We start from the raw sequence: 8616 nt of genomic DNA, 5'->3' as shown, positions 1-8616 counted from the left end.
TACAGCACCTGTCCTGTCCCCTCTCTACTTGGATATGTGGTTTCTTCTCTTGGGGTGAGCACAAGTCTTAAAAACAAACAAACCAGCTTTACTCTCCACACTACACAACGCATTCTATTCTCCCCTCCTCTAATACCACCCCCCTACACACACACACACATGCACATTTTAATCTGCAAATCCTTCTGGTGCTGTGCCAGCCAGCTGATCTTTTAGACGCTGTTTCACTGCCTTTCCTTGCCTCTTCCTTTTGCCTGGCACCTGCTGTTGTGATTCCCCACAAGGCCATGGACCCTTGCTCTTCCCACACCGACATTGTATCCCTCACATTGCTGCCTGTATCCCCAAAACAAACACTCCTGGAAAAAGAAGCTGAACAAAAAACCAACAAGTCTTCAGAGAAAGGACAAAACACTCAATAATCTGGTATTTTCTGGCACTGCCAATTTGCAGCCCCATGACAGGAAAATACGAATACAGTGGTACCTCGGGCTACATACGCTTCAGGTTACATACGCTTCAGGTTCCAGACTCTGCTAACCCAGAAATAGTATCCCAGGTTAAGAACTTTGCTTCAGGATGAGAACAGAAATCGTGCGGCTGCAGCAGGAGGCCCCATTAGCTAAAGTGGTGCTTCAGGTAAAGAACAGTTTCAGGTTAAGAACAGACCTCCGAAACGAATTAAGTACTTAACCCGAGGTACCACTGTACTCCTATCAATGTGGCTTACAGGGCGCTCAAATTAAATCACAGGCAGAAACATGCTGCTCACTTGCTTTCCCATGCCTCCAAAGGACCAAATGCTTGCAAGCTTTGTTTTTTCATTGTCTTGTATAGATGGGGTTTTTGATCTGCATCCCTCTGCCCCCTTCTTTCTTACCTTCTACCTCCTAGTTTCTCTTGCACTGCTCCTTATTTCCAGGACCCTCACCAGTTCTCTCAATTCAGAAGAACCAGCTACCTTCTCATTCAATTAGACTCTGAATGCATACAAAATAAACACATTGACTACAGTAGTAGTAACTGAGGATAATGCAATAAATTTAGCAGTGCTGAATAAATCAACCTTTGGAGTGGGACAGAAAACCACTGTCCTTATTCAGATCCAAATGAATAGAAGTGAACTTCTTGATGAGTTGCAATTCAGCAGATTCTTGCTGTAGCTGCTCTTTCAAGTTCCTTAGTTCAAGGATGACCACCTTAAGGGGAGAAGCAGAGCGACCTGGTAGGATGACATGTTCCCCTACTGGCTTCTGAATATTACCATTTCTGATGTCAGATTTGTGCTCTTTTAGACTTTTATGTAGGTACAGTGGTACCTTGGGTTAAGTACTTAATTCGTTCCGGAGGACCGTTCTTAACCTGAAACTGTTCTTAACCTGAAGCACCACTTTAGCTAATGGGGCCTCCCTCTGCCGCCGTGCTGCCAGAGCACAATTTCTGTTCTCATCCTGAAGCAAAGTTCTTAACCCAAGGTACTATTTCTGGGTTAGCGGAGTCTGTAACCTGAAGTGTATGTAACCCGAGGTACCACTGTACTGGTTTGTTTATCTTATGTGGAATGCAGAAGGGCATTGCTGACAGTTTGTATATATCATTTTGGAAGGTGACCAGGTGAATGAACCGTTGATGTTGTGGCTCACATTATTAGGTGCTGTATTTGTGATTTCTGAGTACGTGTGAGGACACTATTTGCATCTGGGTCTATATGTATTTGTGTGTCTGTTACATAATCTGTTTTTACTGGTGAGCACCTATTTACATTTAGGAGGCCATATTGAAATAAGGACCACCCTAGGTCGCAGAGAGGCAAGCATCAAATGGGCTTTAGATCCTTGATGATTTCAGCTAGGCACTGTAGATGACGTGTTCTTTTCTAGATCTGTCCTCAACTAGATTATTCCTGGTATCAGTAGGGTCTGGTTGATCAAGTACTTGGATTGATCCCATTCAATCTCTCACCATCCACCCACATTGAGACAAATTATTGGTATTATTTGGGTTGTGGGTCAGTTTGGGTGGACTTTACATTAAAAACTAAAGTTTCAATGGATATGTGTGTGTGTGTGTGTGTGTGTGTGTGTGTGAGAGAGAGAGAGAGAGAGAGAGAGAGAGAGAGAGAGAGAGAGAGAGAGAGATTTCTTGGTTCTAATCCATAGCAGGGTTTGGGAATATATGCTTGTGGGTTGACTATGCAGTTTCGCATGCCGTGTGGTGCCTGGGTTCCTGACAATCCTGCGTTTTCCTTACGTATGGTTTTAATAATAACAATCAAAATCGCAGGAACTAAAAGAACAAGGTATTGGAGGGGCAGAGGTGGGTTGCTGGAGATGGGTTAGAATGAAATTAAAGCCCACCACCTCTCCTGCTCTCAGAGACAGAGATGGGCTTCTATATTTCTGTCTCATTGACATTCCGTAAACTTAACTTTATGAAACACTTTTGAGCCTGGATAGAGAGCATATCAATTCCAAACAGGCTTGACTGACACAGAGGCACCCCGAGTTCAAAGGCGCACAATGTGAGCCGCCTAGCTAATGCTGCCTGCACTAGACCTTGAGAGACCAAAAAGCACACGGAAAGCCAGACTTAATGGCTTCTGAAGGGTGTTTTTTTTTTTTTGCTTTTAAGATATGAATCAATGGATCTTTATGGGAGCATCAGGTGCATGATCTGAATATGAAGTGAGGCCAGGCTTTGAACCTGAGCGAGGATCCTTGACAGTGTTTGCTTCAAGTGCCAGGGCCAAACGCAAGATGACATGAATATGATATTAGCCATCTGGCTTCTCAGAACAACCCCTACCATGTTCAGACCCAATTCATTAAAAAGTAAAGTTTCATTGGGAGGGGGGGAAACACTGGGGGGGGGGGGAGTGTCAGCTTTCTGCCAAGGTACAGAGCCTGGGAATGGAAATTGCTTATCGTCTTACTGCAGTCAAGCTGGAGCAAGGATGGGGGTCTGGATATCAAATGATCTTCTGACAACACTGTTGTGAAGAGGGAGATTAGGAAAATGCCAAATCCTTGCAGCTGCCTTCCTGCTGCCCCTGCCTCCATCTTCTTCCTTTCAGATAGGGATGTTTGTTCTTTCCTTGCCCTTTACCTTCTCCAAGAAACCACCCTGGGAGACAGGCACCCAAAAAAGAGGGCCCAGAATATGCTTGCTGTTTACAAGGAGGGAGAAAGTTCTGAAAGAGTTTAAAACCCTGCTGGATCTTCAGGTCAACTTGGTGTGCTATCTTAATACAGCACAAGCCAGCGTGTCAACACAGTTGATCCTATGTGACTTAAAGAACAAGATGTTTGGCCACTCCTGACCTGGGATGCACTCCTCAAAACGAATTTCTGTTTGTTTTGCCTTGTATTTACTCTGCCTTACAAAGGGGTTCTGTGAAACTCAAATGGAATCAGAGACAGGAGAACGGCTATTAAAAAATAAACAAGGAAGGTGTTGTATTGTTTTCATTTTCTGATTACTTTTATTTGCTCTATGTGCTTTGAAGCGTTCAATGAAACTTAAGACCCAGCCAGTTTCTCGGGACAAAGGTAAAATAGGGTAAATGCCTGTTCTTGCTGGTGGAAGTTTCTTGCTTAGGAAACAGCAACAGACAGCACTCCTTTCCATTCTCTGGCCAAAAACCCTTTGAATGGTGGTGTCTGACCCACAGTTGCTAATCCAGAAATAAAAGGTGGGCACAGGAAGAAACAGCCTTTGCATTTTTCTGCAGACCCAGACTCTGCAATCATCATCGGAGGCAGTGCCAGATTTACGTATAAACTAAACAAGCTATAGTTTAGGGCCCCACTCTCTTGGGGCCCTCCAAAAATATACTTCTTAATTGTATTTCAGTTCAACAATTACTTTGATAAAATACATTTTGTTATGTGCAAATAGCTTTAGATACCTATTAGGTCCATAAATTACCATATAGCATATATTCAACACAAAAAACAGTGACAATTTGTTGTTGACAAAGGACAGCTGGACATATAAAGGGCCCCGTTACCTTCAGTAGCTTAGGGCCTCATCAAACCTAGATCCGACCCTGATTGGAGGCCCTTCTTTGCGTGCCTCCTCCATAAGAGTTCCAGAGGGTGGCAACATCAGAACAGGGACTTTTCTGAGTTGGCTCCCCATTTGTAGATTGCTCTCCCCAGGGAGGCTCTCCTGGCACTTTCATTACATATCTTTAGGTGCCAGGCAAAAATGTTCCTCTTGAACCAGGCCTTTGACTGATTAGCATTCTACATCCTTTTAAATGTGTTTGTGGGAGGGGGGGTTATTGGCTTTTGTTGTTGTTATTGTTATTGTTTTTATAATGTAATTTGTGTTCTCATTTTGTATTTTTATGTTGTGAATTGCCCTGTGATTTTCAGAGGAAGGGCGGTATACAAATGTAAATACGTACATAATGATTGCTGAATAGGGCTCTGTCCCTTTATAACAGATATATGATTAGCAAAAATCTAACAGGTTTTCTTGCCGTGAGGATACAGCAAAGGGGTATAACTCTTGAATTTTTCATACTGTGGTTAAAGACCCAGAAGATGAGCCAGGGTAAAATGATGGCAGCTCTCCTTTAACCAGAGACACCATGTTTAAAAGCAACCTGAGCAGCAAGCAAACCGTGAAGAAACATAGGAGGGAAAGGAGAGCATGAGATAAGAAACGAAAGCAGAGCTCAAGGTCACTTCCAGAAGATGTGTTTATTGATCATTCAACCTGACTCATTTTCACAAAGGGTGTTTCCAGACTGTCACTATTATCAGGTGGGATTCAATTACATACTGGCAAATTCAGGTTGTGAAATTATAGTTTACTGGGAGGTCTTTTGCGATGAACCTGCTTCCCCAAAAGATCAGACTTTTTTGATAAGGAAAGTGATGGGGAAATGCATTGCAATGTAGGATAACACTTGCATTAATGCAACACCATCTAACTTTGGGCTTATCCACACTTGTGCTTGTAACTTTTGTGCTCCCATTTACTTTGCATAGTTCACATGGCGTTGCCCTCAAACACCACCAGGCTCATTGCTTTACTCATGTAAAATCAGGGCTATGGGATAATCCAGGGGTCAGCAACCTTTTTCAGCCGTGGGCCTGTACACCGTCCCTCAGACCATGTGGTGGGTCAGACTCATAGCTGTCAAGTGTCCCTTATTTGAAGGGACAGTCCCTTATTCCAGCGCCATGTCCCGCTGCTGTCCCTTATTGATGGATGTCCCTTAAATTTCAAAGGAAGCAGCTCCTCTAGCTCCCTCCATCCCTGCCGGCCAGCGAGGAAGGAGGCTCCAACTGTGTTGCTTGGCTGTGTTGCTCACCTAATAAGAAGTCTAAGAACGACTGGGGGGGTGGAGCTTCATGCCTTGTGTGTGGCTAGTTAATGCAAGCTGAGGGGTTTTTTGAATGCTGGACGCCATTTTGTTGCACGTGCTGCTGCAAACTTTGCAGTGCAAAGCCAGGCCGGGGAGCCATCTTAAGTTGAGGCTGCATAGGCCTTGTGGTGCATGTGATTCAGATTCTATTCAGTTGAACCTCTGGTTACAAAGTTGGTTGGACAGTGTTCTCGAAGCTACCAGCATGAGTTTGACCAGACTGCAGGAGGACCGGAAGACTGGAGTGCCTGGAACAGGTGAGGCTGCAGGTCCCTTATTTTGGCTGCTGGTCCCTTATTTTCAAGGCTGCTGGCCCCTTATTTTCAAATCTGTAAGTTGACAGCTATGGTCAGACTATATTTTGAAGGGGGGGGGAGAACGAATTCCTATGCCCCACAAATAACCCAGAGATGCATTTTAAATAAAAGGATACATTCTACTCATGTAAAAACACACTGATTCCCGGACTGTCCATGGGCCAGATTTAGAAGGAGATTGGGCCAGATCCGGCCCCTGGGCCTTAGTTTGCCTACCCATGCAATAAGCTGTGGGAAATCAGACTCCAAAATGTCAACTTGATTTGTTTCAGTGTTTTGGAGTGGGTGGGTTAATCATCACTTTCTGCTAAGCCCCTTTGGCACACCCATCACTTCCTCAATGCTTTCATTTACAGCCACGCTCATAAATGCTTCCTGCGCGAGGTGTGTAGCCTTCTATGTGTTTTTTTTCTTCTGATCCCTCAGATTTGCACAAAGCCAGAAAGCAGCTCCAGCAAATCATATCACCAAATTTCCACCCCAGATGTTATGCAGCTATCGGAAAAGTATGCGCTGAGAAGTTACAGTTGCTTTCATTTCTTTTCCCATTGCGCTCATAACTTATTTCCTCTGCAATGGAGGAGCATAGCCTTCTGCTTATTTTTTCTCTTTGGATCCCTCAGATTTGCACAAAACCAGAAAACTGCAAAATTGTGAACTGACAAACACACAAGGGAATGCCTACTGGCATGAACAGGAAAAACCAAAGTTACTCCTCATATACAAATTCAAATACACATCGGTGTGGACTGCTCCAGTCTAATTCACATGGGGGAGAAGATTTAACTAACGCTTAGATGTGGACAGGTATCCCACTGCAAAGAAATCAAGATGAATGCTTTCATTAGGCAACCTGAATTTGATGGCATCATCATCATCATTTATTATTTATACCCCGCCCATCTGGCTGGGCTTCCCCAGCCACTCTGGGCGGCTTCCAACAAAATATTAAAATACCGCAACACATCAAACATTAAAAGCTTCCCTAAACAGGGCTGCCTTCAGATGTCTTCTAAAAGTCTGGTAGTTGTTGTTCTCTTTGACATCTGGTGGGAGGGGGTTCCACAGGGAGGGTGCCACTACTGAGAAGGCCCTCTGCCCAGTTCCCTGTAACTTGGCTTCTCGCATGTGCTCAATTTCCCCCTGAGTGACAGTCTGGAATGGCCCCAGAAGTCTGGAGAAGGGAGCTTGTTACAGGTATGCAGCAGGACTGCAATCACCCACAAGCCTATTTCAGCACCTTCTGCAGCAGCAAGCGAAAATGGAGGTTGTCCTGTAATGCACTTGATCTTTTACTATTGTGCTAAAGCTGGAAGGCGCTCTTGTCTGCTTCCAAAGCAGTTTGAAACTGACAAGACTCTGATCCCTTTGCTCTCTGACAAGCAGCAGGTCAGGCTCCTGTCATTTCCAATCCACTCTAGGCTCAACCTTGGCAGAATACGCTCGGGTTGCTTTTAAAAGGGGCAAGACGTGGAAGCCAGAGATGGAAAGCGGGCAGGGAGGCGGAGGGGGGAATACAGGGAAATGGAGATGAGAGACGAGGGGAATGGAGAGTGACAGAAACAGGCAGGGGGCCTTAATTAAAAACCCATAGAAAGGAACAAGTGAGACAAATAGGGAAAGAAGATAAACGAGGCAGCAAAGAGGAAGTTAACAAAAACACAGAGGAAGCATTCCAGGGGAAAGAAAACTAACAAGATGGACTGGTGGGTGAAGAACCAGAGTCGAAATGGGCATTAGTGCATCTGTCCTTTCCTTGCCAAGTCTGACAGACGGACACCTGTGTGTACATTCTCAGGTACACATTCTCGCCTCATTTCCTTTTTGCCCACTGTCTCCCTCCCCTCCTCAATCTCACTGAACAGAGCGAGCAGGACCAAAACAAACCCAGTTGTGGATTTACTTCAAATGAGGTTATAGATGAATAAATCCTGATGCTGTTTTATCAGTGTGCCTCATCGGTGCCTTGTACCTAGCGGAGTGCATGTCCAGGCTATGCCAAACACATACAAAGCAGGCAGGCTGCTGCTCTGTCGCTTCCTCGCCAAAACTCCACAGAGAGAGCCAACTTTCCATCACTCTGATGGTCTCATATCCTTCATCCACCAACAGGTTCTTAACAGTTGTGGAAACTCTGCTTTGTCGACATCCAGTTGTTTCCCAGAAGCACCTGTAGTTCTTTCCAGGTGTGGCTTTTACACACAACGGGGTTCCTGTGAAAAATGAAATTGAAATGGACTGTGGATTCAATAGTCATGCCAGGACACAATGGCCCATACTGCTGTAGTTATTATGAGGCATTACAAAGAATGCAAATAAAGCCTCTTAAAATTGTAAAACAATATTTTGGGTTTCGATTCTCAGTGTTTTTCTGAACTGGGAATGGAGCCTAACCTTTCCATTCCCTCCAGTAATTTCTAAAGTTGTGGGTCCCCTTCCTGGAATCACTTAAATTTTGAACGGTACTGTTTCTCTCAGATTTCAGGACTTGCTGTGCTTTTGTAATAATGGCTTTCCTTACAAATATCCAAGTGGAGCACAGATGGAGGCAACCCTCAGATATTCTTAAAAGGCAACAGATTTGTTATCCCATGACAGATTCCCCAGGAAGAGGCTCTGCACAGTGCAATAGCTTCCATTCTTCAACTAACTCACCAATCTCTCCCTTTCTCTGCATCTGTCTGCTCTTGTCTGGCATTATCCCTCGTCATGATAAACAATAATGTGAAGGAGAGTGTGGGGCTCTGCCCACTGCCACCCCCTTCTAAGGACAAAGCTATCTGTAGAGGGCATCTGATCTACCACTGAGATCTGCATAGGATCTATCCATTTATTAGGAAACCCACCCTGATATATTCAGCACAGCTCTCTTCTCCCCCTTATGCAGTTGCTCAGTCAGTAGAGCATGAGACTCCTAAT

This window comes from Podarcis raffonei, chromosome 2 (assembly GCF_027172205.1).
Source record: "Podarcis raffonei isolate rPodRaf1 chromosome 2, rPodRaf1.pri, whole genome shotgun sequence".
Taxonomy (NCBI): Eukaryota; Metazoa; Chordata; class Lepidosauria; order Squamata; family Lacertidae; genus Podarcis; species Podarcis raffonei.
This window is presented reverse-complemented; position numbering follows the sequence as displayed.